The sequence below is a fragment of the Meles meles genome, chromosome 7 (genome assembly GCF_922984935.1).
Source record: "Meles meles chromosome 7, mMelMel3.1 paternal haplotype, whole genome shotgun sequence".
Lineage (NCBI taxonomy): Eukaryota > Metazoa > Chordata > Mammalia > Carnivora > Mustelidae > Meles > Meles meles.
This window is the reverse complement of record NC_060072.1, coordinates 138401292-138417615: the sequence shown is the minus strand read 5'-3', so window position 1 is coordinate 138417615 and position 16324 is coordinate 138401292.

The following is a 16324-nucleotide window of genomic DNA, read 5'->3' as shown; positions in this document are numbered from 1 at the left end:
CTCCTCCAGTGAAGCCTCTGACATAGATAGTTTTTTTAGGGTATCGGCCAGTTCTTCTTGAAGTTGTCTCACAGCGACCTAATAAGACATTTCTGTTACTGGTTTTATAAATCATCTTACTATTAAATTATGTTAACAACATATAACTTTAACCTATGTACTCGGAAAATTTCAGTACAAACATCAGTTCATCTCCTTTTCCTATCATGTACACATTATGGCTGTTTAATGAATTTGGTTAAAGACACAAAAAGATGTTATCCTGCCTAGTCAGTATTATGTTACTGAGATAATTAGTTCAGCCCCACTATCCATTCCTTGTGGATGAATTTTCGCAAAGCTTCCCAATCGACTGAAGTCTCAAGAACAAATGGGTATATAGGTGGGACTAACACTGGTAAATTCTACCGTATGAAATGTTTTCCCTCTTCTTTATTAGAGGCTTCAGTTAATGTCAGAGTTCCTCACATGTTCAATCCTCTGCTCAAACCCTTTTAACAGATAACTATCTCAGAACATAAGTGAAGTCATTCTAATGGCCTTCAAGACCCTAGATGACCTGGCTTTCACCTCTCCCCCTGACCTCCATTCCTGCTACACAAGAATCCTGCCACCCCTCATTAATCTGAAAATGGAGATCCAATGCCCAATTAATAAATTACAGAGCTACAATTCTCCTTGTGTTGGACAAACTTATGCCCAAATGATAGTAATTGAGCTTTGAAATGAGCAAATTATTTGTAAAATTGCTTAAAAAATTATAAATAGCAGTGGGAAGATTAAATCAAATATAGTTTTGCTAAAGCTCATCACAGTTGTCCCAAATTATGATTTAATGAAAAGTAAGGGCCTTCAAAGGATTAAAAGGTCATAAGAATACATGATTTCAGACTAAAAATTCAAATTTATATAAATAGGAATAAAATTATGCCAGCCTAAAATGTATATAAAGCTACCATGTATAGTTTGCATAAATGTATAAATGTATCAAAGTATATATGTATATATGTATATACATATATTTATACTTATATATATATACTTATACTTATGTATATATGTATAAAAATACTGAGATACTGTACTTTTTATTCAGTTCATTTGGGAAATCTGGAGCTAACTCTCAAGTTAATCCACTTAACTGAATCTCAATTTCAAAAATATGCATGCTTTAAAAATCCTCTATACTTGCAGTGTTGGCTTTTAAAATATATATACACATATAAATGGAGAAAATATATATATACAAACACATATATATACATATATATTTATACATATATATATATATATACACATGGAGAATATATATATATATATGTACACACACACACATATGGAGAAAAAATAATAATTTCAGAAACTAAAATATATATACATACAAATACATACAAATGTGTACTTCAAAATAACTAAAGAAAATACCACAGAACTACTTTTGTTATCCATTTCTATCTCCTTTTGTTTGCAAAGGTGATTGTTTAGAATTCCAATTTGTAATATTCTGGCATCCTGTTCTCGACAAAGTTGTTTCTTAACATCATTCCGTTCTTCCACAACCTAAAGACATATTTCATTAGGATTTTGGATGACACCGTTAAAAAAAAAAAGTCAAAAGCTTAAGAGAACTTAAAAAAAAATGTTCAAAAGAAGAAGCCTTTTTAAGTACAAGGATTTTTATCCTACATAAATAACTCATATTTTAATTTAAATGACAGCTAAATTTGTCATAGAGTAAAAATACAGGAAGATATAGTATGTGAAATAAAATTTCTTTACAAAACATTTAACTAATTCCATCATAGTCTCAAGGTGATTTAGCCTGTATTTTAATATAAAAAATCCAAAACTGGGGTGCCTGGGTAGCTCAGTTGGTTAAGTGTCCTACTCTTGGTTTCAGCTCAGGTCATGATCTCAAGCTTTTAAGATCCAACCCTGAGTCAGGCTCTGCACTCAGAGTCTGCATGAGATTCTTATCCCTCCCTTTCCCTCCCCCTCTACACATTCCCCTACTCATGCTCTCTCTCTTAAAATAAATAAAATCTTTTAAAAAAAAAGCCAACATGCATATTTATCTCAATTTACCCTCCATCCCTTCATTCAGAAAATATACATAGGGTTTATATGAGAAGCCAAGAATTACAATAAATTAATGATTTTAGCTATAAATATCATAGTTCCTATTAGTATAAAACTAAATTTTTTATCTATTTTATACCTAAGTAATATACATTAAATCAAAGGGATATTATAAATAATACTGATGGAAATACGCAACTTTTATCAAAGACTTACCTGATTGAAATCATATCTTACAGTCCTCAATTCCATATCTAGTGTTCTAAGATTAAGTTCAAGTTCTTGTTTCATTTTAACTTCTTTATTATATTGCTTGTCTCTTCTTGTTAGTTGCTCCCGAGTCTTTTTATATAACGTTTCAGCAATTGCTCTGTTCTCCTTTTCTTGTTTTAAAGTAAATCTGCAAATAAATGTGCGTATTTTAAAATTTGTTTTGTAAGCAATAAAAAGCTCATGTTATGATCTGCTTCCACATATGCTGTTTTTTTTTTATCCAAATGAAATTTCTACGTTCTCAATTTTTATTCCTTTCTAGGGCTCATGTTTTTAATTTCTCACTTCAATCTTCTCCAAAAGATACATGTAGTTGAAAAGAAGCAATGAAAAGCATTATGCTGCTTAGTACTAATATCTCTGGGAGACATTGTAGGGAAAGGAATTTTGAAATTATTCAAGAAAGAATGGAAGATTATTGTTTTTTCCACATAGTCATAATTACTCCACCATTAGAAGAGATACTGTAGTTATTATTTAAAAAGAGAAGTTGCTGTTCATAAAGAAGTTATTATTCACTTAAAGTAAATTGCTACTTCACGAAATATCACAGGTATGGCGTGTAAGACAGCATCTGCAGATGCATTTACACGTCACCCGCAGACTGCTGTGATCCAGGACGAGGCTAGGGAGTCGAATATCTGTTGCCCTACGATTTTTACGTTTCTTCTTCTGCAATACTCTCAATTTACCTTGCTGATTATTATTCATTTCATTTTTTTGAAGATTTTATTTATTTATTTCATAGAGAGAGCACAAAAAGGTCTCGGAGTAGCAGGCAGAGGGAGAGGGAAAAGCAGGTTCCCCGCTGAGTAAGAAGCCCAATGGGGGACTCAATCCCAGCACCCTGGGATCAGGACCCAAGCCAAAGGCAGACACTTAAACACCTGAGCCATCCAGGTGCCCCTTATCAGTTTTTTTTTTAATTAACACATAATTTATTATTTGATTCCCCTATTATCCATTTAATAAATCATTTGAAAACCCCTTTTATAACAACACAGGATCTATATTAAGTAAACAATAAAGAGTAATATGTGCTTGCAGGACAGACTTTTCAATTAATTTTATCAACATATAAGAGAGATGCTGAAAAAACATAGCAGTAATCATTTTCCATTTTACTTTTTAGTCACACCAAAATTAGTTTTAAAAAAACTAGTTTTTAAAAATTTTTCTGTCTCGAGAAAAATGGCCATTTTATACCCTATTGATGGGTCCAATTTAAAAATAAGATCAAAGAACTTTTTTTTTTTAACGATTTTATTTACTTATTTGACAGAGAGAGATCACAAGTAGGCAGAGAGGCAGGCAGAGAGAGTGAGAGGGAAGCAGGCTCCCTGCCGAGCAGAGAGCCCAATGCAGGGCTCGATCCCAGGACCCTGAGATCATGACCTGAGCCGAAGGCAGCGGCTAAAACCACTGAGCCACCCAGGCGCCCCAGGATCAAAGAACTTTTTAAAAAATTTTTATACTTCAAGTAAACAACAGTACATTGAAGAATTTATTCCAAGTAACCAGAAATGTAGAAACAGATTTATATAAAAAACATTCCTTACAGCATTAATTAAAGTATAGAAAAATGGGGGTAAAAAACCCAAAATTCAATTTGTTAAATAATGAGGTTTCCACATGGTGGATTTCTATACGGTCATTAAAATTATGATTTGGAATATTCATTAAATTATTAAAAGTATTTACTGTTAAGAACTTGCTGTATTATTTTGAAGAATCTCATACTTCACAATACTAAATAAGTTTTCTTCCCTATAAAATCCCAGAAAGTAAGTTGGCAATTTTAAAACTTGTACACATCTGTAGTATAAAAGTAAATAATTCAAGGGGTGCCTGGCTGACTCAACTGGTAGAGCATGTGACTCTTGATCTCACGGCTGTGTGTTCAAGCCCCACATATATTGTGTGTGGAGCCTATTTAAAAAAAAAAAAAGGTAAATAGTTCAAGTATTTCCTTAAAACCAAGATTATCATACCTCAAACTGCAGAGTTCTTGTTCCCATTCTATTTTTTGAAGCTCCAACTTCGATATCATTTCTTTTGTTTCTAATAGCTCCTTTTGTAGTCCCTTAACCTTATTTTCCATTTTTTCATTTTTTCTTTTAAGTTGTCCAAGTGATATTTTTTACGTTCTATTAATCTTTCATATGAAAGAACCGCATCCTGGATTTTCAATAAACTGACAGAATCTACATCAGAAAAAAAACAAAAACAATTAAAATATATAGGGCACCTGAGTGGCTCAGCTGGTTAAGCATCTGATTCTTGGTTTCAGCTCAGGTCATACATAATCCCAGAGTCGTTGGATCGAGCCCTACATCGGGCTCCACTCAGCATGGAGTCTGCTTAAAATTCTTTCTACCCTTCCTCTCTCCCCCTCTGTTCTTTTTTTTTTTAATTTATTTATTTGACAGACAGAGATCACAAGTAGGCAGAGAGGCAGGCAGAGAGAGAGAGGAGGAAGCAGGCTCCCTGCTGAGCAGAGAGCCCTGATGCGGGGCTCGATCCCAGGATCCTGGGATCATGACCTGAGCGGAAGGCAGAGGCTTTAACCCACTGAGCAACCCAGGCACCCCTCCCCCTCTGTTCTTTTCCACACCCCCAGTCATGCTTGCTCTCAAATAAATTAATTAAATATTAAAAAAAGAAAAAGAAATAAAATATATGAGTACTTTTTGCATATAAAGGGTTATTACCTGCCTGAATTACAGTTATGGTTTCATATGCATATATATATATGTCAAAACTATCAAATCATACACTTCATACATGTGCAGTTGCCCTAACTTAAGCTGTTGAGGGGGGAAAATCTCTATTGTAAGGAAAAATATCTAAAACAGTGGCTGAGACACGGAAAGAAGGATATGAAACAATGCAAGATGAAGCTGAGAACTGTGGTCTTTCACCCCAAAACGATGAGAAGTAATAGCTAAGCTTTAAGCAAGGGGGTCACGTGATGAAATATAAATTTTTAAAAATATATGGTAACTATGGTTGCAGTGTAGACCAAGATCCTGGGAGGTGGAATGACAGGGAAAACAGTCCGAGGTCGTTTCAGTATTCTAGGACAAATATAGTAGTAACCTGACCTTGGGTGAGGGCACGGAAGAGGAGAGTTAACACACATCAGGTGTGCCATTCCCATGACGAAAAGCATAGTGGAAATTACAGCTCTTTGGCTAAGAGTATTCAACATTTCTCTATTTTCATACAAAACATATTTCTGAGATGAGTAGCTCTATAACACATCAGTGTTGTACGGTACAGCACGAGACAAGAAGTTCACATATTACTATAGTAATGTACATACAAAGGCTTCATATTTACACAATGGTCTTACCTTTACAATGCATGCCATGTTGTTCAATTAGCAACATGCAAATCTTATGATTAGAGCAAGGCATGTGGAAATCCTCCAAAATTGTTTCAGAAGATGGAGTTAAGTCATCAAGATCATCCATAGAATCAAGTTTCTTTTTGACCTACAAATAAATAATACTACTTCAAAATGTCCCCTAAATATTGATAAAATATACTAAGTGTAGAGAGATGATAAATACCCATATCTTTTTATAAGAGCAAAAAAAAGGTACTTTCAAAAGGACTGATTTTTATCAAAATGACCTTTATCAATAACTAGTGTTTCTGAACAACTTTTTCAAAGTATATGTCTGTACAACAAAGGCAGATTTTCTATTTTTTCACTATACTTTTCCTAAAGTAATTTTTTATCATGGAATAATATTTCTGATAAACATTATTTATCAAAATAACATCATAAAATAAAAATTTTAAAATTAATAAATGGAAAAAAATTTATATATATATATTTACCTCTTCCAAATCACTAGATATTTTCTTTATAGATCTAAAAAAAAAAAACAAGTCTTTTCAGGCAAATATTAAATACTTAAAATACAAATAATATCTAAATCATATCTAAATTATATTATTAATAATTTTAACAAAGCATTAAATTTAGATCAAACTGACAAAAAGCAAAGGAAAATCATAACGTTACTTGCATTATTTGATACGAAGAAACATACCACATTTTTTGTTGTCATTTTCAATAAAAACAAGCTTTTACTGGTTCTAAAAACTATTTGGAAAGTGCAAGTTAAGTTCTTAAATGAAAGAAACCCTTTTTTAATAATCATGATATTAGTGTTTTGAGGATCTACTGTGTAAATACTATGCATTATTATGAAAACTTCACATGTTTTAAAGGTATTTTAAGCCTCACAACAATCTTATAAACATAGGTAATCATATTAGGTATTTTACACAGGAAGAAAATGGGGCACAGAAAAAAGTAACTTCCGAAAGCTGGTACAGGGGGTCAGGAGTAGACCCAGCATCAAATCCAGGAAATGTGCCTTCAAAACATGTGTTTTACAGTATATGGTGAAAGTAATATTTAAGTGTTTTTAAGTTATCTGATAGCAAAGGAATCTATTAGTATTCCAGTTTTAGCTATAATTGTAAATATTAATTCATGAATCTTAATCTTTTTTTAAATAAAAAGACTTCATATGTAGGCAATATTGAAAATCTACTTTCAAACAACTCAAGATTTGCTTCCTCTAAATAAGTTGATCAATGGGCATTCATTTATTCATTCAACTGTTTATTCACAGACACTTATTGAGCACACTATATATGTGTCAATGACACTGTTGGTACAGGAATCTTCAGCTTTTGTAATTTAGAACTTTATAAACCAAAAGTAATAATCTATGATAGATTGATAGTTTATTTTTCAATTATAAATAAAATCTTTCCCCTTCCCCCAGAATCTAAACAAATATTAAGTAAATATAACCAGATAACTCAAAGTCCCTAATAAAAACCATAGCTATTCATGATACTGTCAAAGGCACTGAATATCTAAAATTATCAAGGAATGGGGGCACCTGGGTGGCTCAGTGGGCTAAAACCTCTGCCTTCAGCTCAGGTCATGACCCCAGGGTCCTGGGATCAAGCCCCACATTGGCTTGCAGCTCAGCAGGGAGCCTGCTTCCCTTCCTCTCTCTCTGCCTGCCTCTCTGCCTACTTGTGATCTCTGTCTGTCAAATAAATAAATAAAATCTAAAAAAATTATCAAGGAATGATTAGTTCTATTCACTATGGCCTAAGGTTTGTATATTTACTATTATACGTATTGTTTTAAATCAATGAATGATAGTATCTGCATATTCAATTATATGACAATACTCCACTGTGGAAGCAATTCTGAATAAACAATTTCTTGACACAAAACTACATGAATAGGAGTACTAAGGACAATTACTACATCATCTTTAAAAGAATGTAATACAATCAATAAACTTTCTAACATTTGGAAATATGAACAAAATTAAAATAAATAACCATGTCTATCTCTATTGGATCATTGCTGGGAGCATACAAAGGTATTCTAAAAGTTCCCATCTTAAAATTCAAAAATAAAAAAAATTCTTTTAAACTCCACATTCTTTTTCAGGTATCATCCATTTCTCTATTACCTTTCCCTGAAAAAATTCTCTAAGGAGTTATTTATACTTATTCATTACAGTTCAACTTCCATGGTGACTGTCCAAACTGCTCCTTGTCAAAGTCACTTGTCCTCATCTTAACCTTTCAAGCAGTGTGTCTAATATACTTGAGTATTTCTTGTCTTCTCCTGTACCTACACTACAGCATTTTATTTCCATAAAAAGTAATCACTGTTAAAATTCCTTCAGAGGGAAATAAAGAATTTATAGATTTTACCTTCCTTCATCCTGATCCGTTCCACTTGAAGTGCTGTCATCATTCATTTGTAGTGGACGAGAAATTAGAGAAGGGGCTTTTGCAAACCTTGATGTAATCACAGATTCTTGTGATATTTGTTTTTCTTTATCCCCTTTCCTTACTTCCTTTATATCCAAAGCAGGATCACTGTTTTAAAAAATCCATTTAAAATATCCATTAAAAAGCTAATGTTTTCGGGAGCCTGGGTGGCTCAGTTGGTTAAGCCACTGCCTTTGGCTCAGTGGTCTTCTCCCCTCTCATGCTTTCTCTTACTCTCTATCCCTCTCTCTCAAATAAATACTCGACCATTCTCTTATACCATACACAAATATAAACTCGAAATGGATAAAAGACCTCAATGTGAGGCAGGAATCTATCAAAATCCTAGAGGAGAACATAGGCAGTAACCTCTTCGACATAGGCCACAGCAACTTCTTTCAAGACATGTCTCCAAAGGCAAAGGAAACAAAAGCAAAAATGAACTTTTTGGGACTTTCTCAAGATAAAAAGCCTTTGCACAGCAAAGGAAACAATCAACAAAACAAAGAGACAACCCATGAAATGGGAGAAAATATTCACAAATGACACTACAAACAAAAAGCTGATATCTAAGATCTATAAAGAACTCCTCAAACTTAACACACACAAAACAGAAAATCACATCAAAAAAATGGGCAGAGACATGAACAGACACTTCTCCAAAGAAGACATACAAATGGCTAATGGGCACATGAAAAAATGTTCATCTTCACTAGCCATCAGGGAGATTCAAACCAAAACCACATTGAGATACCACCTTACACCAGTTAGAATGGCCAAAAGCAACAAGACAGGAAACAACAACTGTTGGAGAAGATGTGGAGAAAGGGGAACTCTTTTACACTATTGGTGGGAATGCAAGTTGGTGCATCCACTTTGGAGAACAGTGTGGAGATTCCTTAAGAAATTAAAAATAGAGCTTCCCTATGACCCTGCAATTGTACTACTGTGTTTTTACCCCGAAGATACAGACGTAGTGAAAAGAAGGGCCATCGGTACCCCAATGTTCATAGCAGCAATGGCCACAATCCCCAAACTGTGGAAAGGGCCAAGATACCCTTCAACAGACGAATGGATAAAGAAGATATGGTCCATATATACAATGGAATATTATACCTCCATCAGAAAGGGTGAATACCCAACTTTTGTATCAACATGGATGGGAATGGAGGAGATTATGCAGAGTGAAATAAGTCAAGCAGAGAGAGTCAATTATCATATGGTTTCACTTATCTGTGGAGCAAATAATAACACGGAGCACATTGGGAGATGGAGAGGAAAAGTGAGTTGGAGGAAATCGGAGGGGGAGACAAACCATGAGAGTGATGGACTCTGAGAAACAAACTGAGGGATTTGGAGGGGTGGGGGTGGTGGGTTGGTTGAGTCTGGTGGTGGGTATTAAGGAGGGCACATATTGCATGGAGCACTGGGTGTGGTGCATAAACAATGAATATTGGAACACTGGGAAAAAATTAAATTTAATTTAATTTAAAAAATCTTTTAAAAAATTTTTAGAAGATTTAAAAAGCCAATGTTTTCTAATAATTTTACTGGTAAAGAATAAAAAAAAACAATTTTTTGTAAAATTCTGCTACCCATCTCAATTCCTTTATTACTTCACAGAACAGTTATGAAGTCCAACCATATATAAGCAAATACACATCCCTTGCTTCAAAGACTGATAAATATGCAATTACAGTACAACGTCTTTGTGGTGACAAAGCAGCTGTGGACCTCTTTGTAGGAGCTGTGGAACCAAGCACCATAAACCAAGGGACCTAGGAAAACTCTTGCCTACCCATGTATCAGACAACAGGCACACTCACTACAGTCCCAGCTGTGGATCCAGCAATAGCTCATACACTGGCTCCAGCCCCTTCCTCTCAACCACATCTAGCAGCCCCTGGAAAACACTTAGATAATCACCTATTAAAAAAAGAGCATTTTGAGTGAGGAGGAGTCAAGATGGCGGAGAAGGAGCAGTCTGAAACTACATCAGGTAGCAGGAGATCAGCTCGATAGCTTATCTAAACATTGCAAACACCTACAAATCCAACGGGAGAGCAAAGAGAAGAAGAACAGCAACTCTAGAAACAGAAAATCAACCACTTTCTGAAAGGTAGGACTGGCGGAGAAGTGAATCTAAAACGACGGGAAGATAGAACGCGGGGGGAGGGGCCGGCTCCCGGCAAGCGGCGGAGCAACGGAGCACAAAATCAGGACTTTTAAAAGTCTGTTCCACTGAGGGACATTGCTCCAGAGGCTAAACCGGGGTGAAGCCCACGTGGGGCCAGCGTGGCCCCAGGCCCCGCAGGGTCACAGAAGGATCGGGGGTGTCGGAGTGTCGGAGAGCTCGCAGGCATTAGAACGGAGAAGCCGGCTGCAGAGACAGAGCCGAGGACTGAACTCTCAGCTCGGGGTTACCTTGAGCTGGTCGCGGGCTGGGTGAGCTCGGAGCGCGGCTAGAGGCTGGGGATACGGGAGTGATTGGGTGCTGTCCTCTGGGGGCGCACTGAGGAGTGGGGCCCCAGGCTCTCAGCTCCTCCGGGCCGGAGACTGGGAGGCTGCCATTTTCATTCCCGTCCTCCGGAACTCTACGGAAAGCGTTCAGGGAACAGAAGCTCCCAAAAGCGAACCCGAGACGATTACTTAGTCCGGCCACCGGTAAGGGCGGTGCAATCCCGCCTCGGGCAAAGACACTTGAGAGTCACTACAACAGGCCCCTCCCCCAGAAGATCAACAAAATATCCAGCCAGGACGAAGTTCATCTATCAAGGAGAAAGCAGATTCAATTCCTAAGACAGCAGAGCAATTCCAGAGGAGGAGAAAGCAAAGCACGGAACTCATGGCTTTCTCCCCATGATTCTTTAGTCTTGCGGCTACTTCAATTTTTTTTTCTTTTTTCAATTTTTTTTCTTTTTTCAATTTTTTTTCTTTTTTCTTTTTTCTTCTTCTGCTAAATTTTTTAAAACTTTTACCCATTTCTTTTTTAACCTTTTTTTGACTAGTTCATCTAAATATATATATTTTTTCTTTCTTTTTTATATTTTTTTATTTGTTTTATTTTTTAAATTTTTTTCTTTTTTTTTTTTTTTTTTTTTTCAGAACCTGTTTTTATCCCCTTTCTCCCCCCCACAATTTGGGGTCTCTTCTGATTTGGTTACAGCGCATTTTTCCGGGGTCTTTGCCACACTTTTAGTAGTTTATTTGCTCCTTCATACCCTCTTATCTGGACAAAATGACAAGGCGGAAAAAATCACCACAAACAAAAGAACAAGACACAGTACCAAAGGCTAGGGACCTAATCAACACAGACATGGGTAATATGTCAGATCAAGAGTTCAGAATGACGATTCTGAACATTCTAGCCGGGCTCGAAAAAGGCATGGAAGATATTAGAGAAACCCTCTCTGGAGATATTAAAGCCCTTTCTGGAGAAATTAAAGAACTAAAATCTAACCAAGTTGAAATCAAAAAAGCTATTAATGAGGTGCAATCAAAAATGGAGGCTCTCACTGCTAGGATAAATGAGGCAGAAGAAAGAATTAGTGATATAGAAGACCAAATGACAGAGAATAAGGAAGCCGAGCAAAAGAGGGACAAACAGCTACTGGACCATGAGGGGAGATTTCGAGAGATTAGTGACACCATAAGACGAAACAACATTAGAATAATTGGGATTCCAGAAGAAGAAGAAACAGAGAGGGGAGCAGAAGGTCTATTGGAGAGAATCATTGGAGAGAATTTCCCTAATATAGCAAAGGGAACAAGCATCAAAATCCAGGAGATGCAGAGAACCCCCCTCAAAGTCAACAAGAATAGGTCCACACCCCGTCACCTAATAGTAAAATTTACAAGTCTTAGTGACAAAGAGAAAATCCTGAAAGCAGCCCGAGAAAAGAAGTCTGTAACATACAATGGTAAAAATATTAGATTGGCGGCAGACTTATCCACAGAGACCTGGCAAGCCAGAAAGAGCTGGCATGATATATTCAGAGCACTCAACGAGAAAAACATGCAGCCAAGAATACTCTATCCAGCTAGGCTATCATTGAAAATAGAAGGAGAGATCAAAAGCTTCCAGGACAAACAAAAACTGAAAGAATTTGCAAACACCAAACCAGCTCTCCAGGAAATCTTGAAAGGGGTCCTCTAAGCAAAGAGAGAGCCTAAAAGTAATAGATCAGAAAGGTACAGAGACAATATACAGTAACAGTCACCTTACAGGCTACTAATGGCACTAAATTCATATCTCTCAATAGTTACCCTGAATGTTAATGGGCTAAATGCCCCAATCAAAAGACACAGGGTATCAGAATGGATAAAAAAACAAAACCCATCAGTATGTTGCCTACAAGAAACTCATTTTAGACGCGAAGACACCTCCAGATTTAAAGTGAGGGGGTGGAAAACAATTTACCATGCTAATGGGCATCAGAAGAAAGCTGGGGTGGCAATCCTTATATCAGATCAATTAGATTTTAAGCCAAAGACTATAATAAGAGATGAGGAAGGACACTATATCCTACTCAAAGGGTCTGTCCAACAAGAAGATCTAACCATTTTAAATATCTATGCCCCTAACGTGGGAGCAGCCAACTATATCAACCAATTAATAACAAAATCAAAGAAACACATCAATAATAATACAATAATAGTAGGGGACTTGAACACTCCCCTCACTGAAATGGACAGATCATCCAAGCAAAAGATCAACAAGGAAATAAAGGCCTTAAATGACACACTGGACCAGATGGACATCACAGATATATTCAGAACATTTCATCCCAAAGCAACAGAATACACATTCTTCTCTAGTGCACATGGAACCTTCTCCAGAATAGATCACATCCTGGGTCACAAATCAGGTCTCAACCGGTATCAAAAGATTAGGATTATTCCCTGCATATTTTCAGACCACAATGCTCTGAAGCTAGAACTCAATCACAAGAGGAAAGCTGGAAAGAACCCAAATACATGGAGACTAAACAGCATCCTTCTAAAGAATGAATGGGTTAACCAGGAAATTAAAGAAGAATTGAAAAAATTCATGGAAACAAATGATAATGAAAACACAACAGTTCAAAATCTGTGGGACACAGCAAAGGCAGTCCTGAGAGGAAAATATATAGCGGTACAAGCCTTTCTCAAGAAACAAGAAAGGTCTCAAGTACACAACCTAACCCTACGCGTAAAGGAGCTGGAGAAAGAACAAGAAAGAAACCCTAAACCCAGCAGGAGAAGAGAAATCATAAAGATCAGAGCAGAAATCAATGAAATAGAAACCAAAAAAAAAAAAAAATAGAAAAAATCAATGAAACTAGGAGCTGGTTCTTTGAAAGAATCAATAAGATTGATAAACCCCTGGCCAGACTCATCAAAAAGAAAAGAGAAAGGACCCAAATCAATAAAATCATGAATGAAAGAGGAGAGATCACAACTAACACCAAAGAAATACAGACAATTATAAGAAAATACTATGAGCAACTCTACGCCAACAAATTGGACAATCTGGAAGAAATGGATGCATTCCTAGAGACATATAAACTACCACAACTGAACCAGGAAGAAATAGAAAACCTGAACAGGCCCATAACCAGTAAGGAGATTGAAACAATCATCAAAAATCTCCAAACAAACAAAAGCCCAGGGCCAGACGGCTTCCCAGGGAAATTCTACCAAACATTTAAAGAAGAACTAATTCCTATTCTCCTGAAACTGTTCCAAAAAATAGAAATGGAAGGAAAACTTCCAAACTCATTTTATGAGGCCAGCATCACCTTGAACCCAAAACCAGACAAGGATCCCACCAAAAAAGAGAACTACAGACCAATATCCTTGATGAACACAGACGCAAAAATTCTCGCCAAAATACTAGCCAGTAGGATTCAACAGTACATTAAAAGGATTATTCACCACGATCAAGTGGGATTTATTCCAGGGCTGCAGGGTTGGGTTCAACATCCGCAAATCAATCATTGTGATAGAACACATTAATAAAAGAAAGAACAAGAACCATATGATACTCTCAATAGATGCTGAAAAAGCATTTGACAAAGTACAGCATCCCTTCCTGATCAAAACTCTTCAAAGTGTAGGGATAGAGGGCACATACCTCAATATTATCAAAGCCATCTATGAAAAACCCACCGCAAATATCATTCTCAATGGAGAAAAACTGAAAGCTTTTCCGTTAAGGTCAGGAACACGGCAGGGATGTCCATTATCACCACTGCTATTCAATATAGTACTAGAAGTCCTAGCCTCAGCAATCAGACAACAAAAAGAAATTAAAGGCATCCAAATTGGTAAAGAAGAAGTCAAACTATCACTCTTCGCAGATGATATGATACTATATGTGGAAAACCCAAAAGACTCCACTCCAAAACTGCTAGAACTTGTCCAGGAATTCAGTAAAGTGTCAGGATATAAAATCAATGCACAGAAATCAGTTGCATTTCTGTACACCAACAACAAGACTGAAGAAAGAGAAATTAAGGGGTCAATCCCATTTATAATTGTACCCAAAACTATAAGATACCTAGGAATAAACCTAACCAAAGAGACTAAGAGTCTATACACAGAAAATTATAAAGTACTCATGAAAGAAATTGAGGAAGACACAAAAAAATGGAAAAATGTTCCATGCTCCTGGATTGGAAGAATAAATATTGTGAAAATGTCTATGCTATCTAAAGCAATCTACACATTTAATGCAATCCCTATCAAAATACCATCCATTTTTTTCAAAGAAATGGAACAAATAATCCTAAAATTTATATGGAACCAGAAAAGACCTCGAATAGCCAAAGGAATATTGGAAAAGAAAGCCAAAGTTGGTGGCATCACAATTCCGGACTTCAAGCTCTATTACAAAGCTGTCATCATCAAGACAGCATGGTACTGGCACAAAAACAGACACATAGATCAGTGGAACAGAATAGAGAGCCCAGAAATCGACCCTCAACTCTATGGTCAACTAATCTTCGACAAAGCAGGAAAGGATGTCCAATGGAAAAAAGACAGCCTCTTCAATAAATGGTGCTGGGAAAATTGGACAGCCACATGCAGAAAAATGAAATTGGACCACTTCCTTACACCACACACGAAAATAGACTCCAAATGGATGAAGGACCTCAATGTGAGAAAGGAATCCATCAAAATCCTTGAGGAGAATGCAGGCAGCAACGTCTCGACCTCAGCCGTAGCAACATCTTCCTAGGAACAACGGCAAAGGCAAGGGAAGCAAGGGCAAAAATGAACTATTGAGACTTCATCAAGATCAAAAGCTTTTGCACAGCAAAGGAAACAGTTAACAAAACCAAAAGACAACGGACAGAATGGGAGAAGATATTTGCAAACGACATATCAGATAAAGGGCTAGTATCCAAAATCTATAAGGAACTTAGCAAACTCAACACCCAAAGAACAAACAATCCAATCAAAAAATGGGCAGAGGACATGAACAGACATTTCTGCAAAGAAGACATCCAGATGGCCAACAGACACATGAAAAAGTGCTCCACGTCACTCGGCATCAGGGAAATACAAATCAAAACCACAATGAGATATCACCTCACACCAGTCAGAATGGCTAAAATTAACAAGTCAGGAAATGACAGATGCTGGAGAGGATGTGGAGAAAGGGGAACCCTCCTCCACTGTTGGTGGGAATGCAAGCTGGTGCAACCACTCTGGAAAACAGCATGGAGGTTCCTCAAAATGTTGAAAATAGAACTACCCTATGACCCAGCAATTGCACTACTGGGTATTTACCCTAAAGATACAAACATAGTGATCCGAAGGGGCACGTGTACCCGAATGTTTATAGCAGCAATATCTACAATAGCCAAGCTATGGAAAGAACCTAGATGTCCATCAACAGATGAATGGATAAAGAAGAGGTGGTATATATACACAATGGAATACTATGCAGCCATCAAAAGAAATGAAATCTTGCCATTTGCGATGACGTGGATGGAACTAGAGCGTATCATGTTTAGTGAAATAAGTCAATTGGAGAAAGACAACTATCATATGATCTCCCTGATATGAGGACATGGAGAAGCAACATGGGGGGTTAGGGGGATAGGAGAAGAGTAAATGAAACAAGATTGGATTGGGAGGGAGACAAACCATAAAT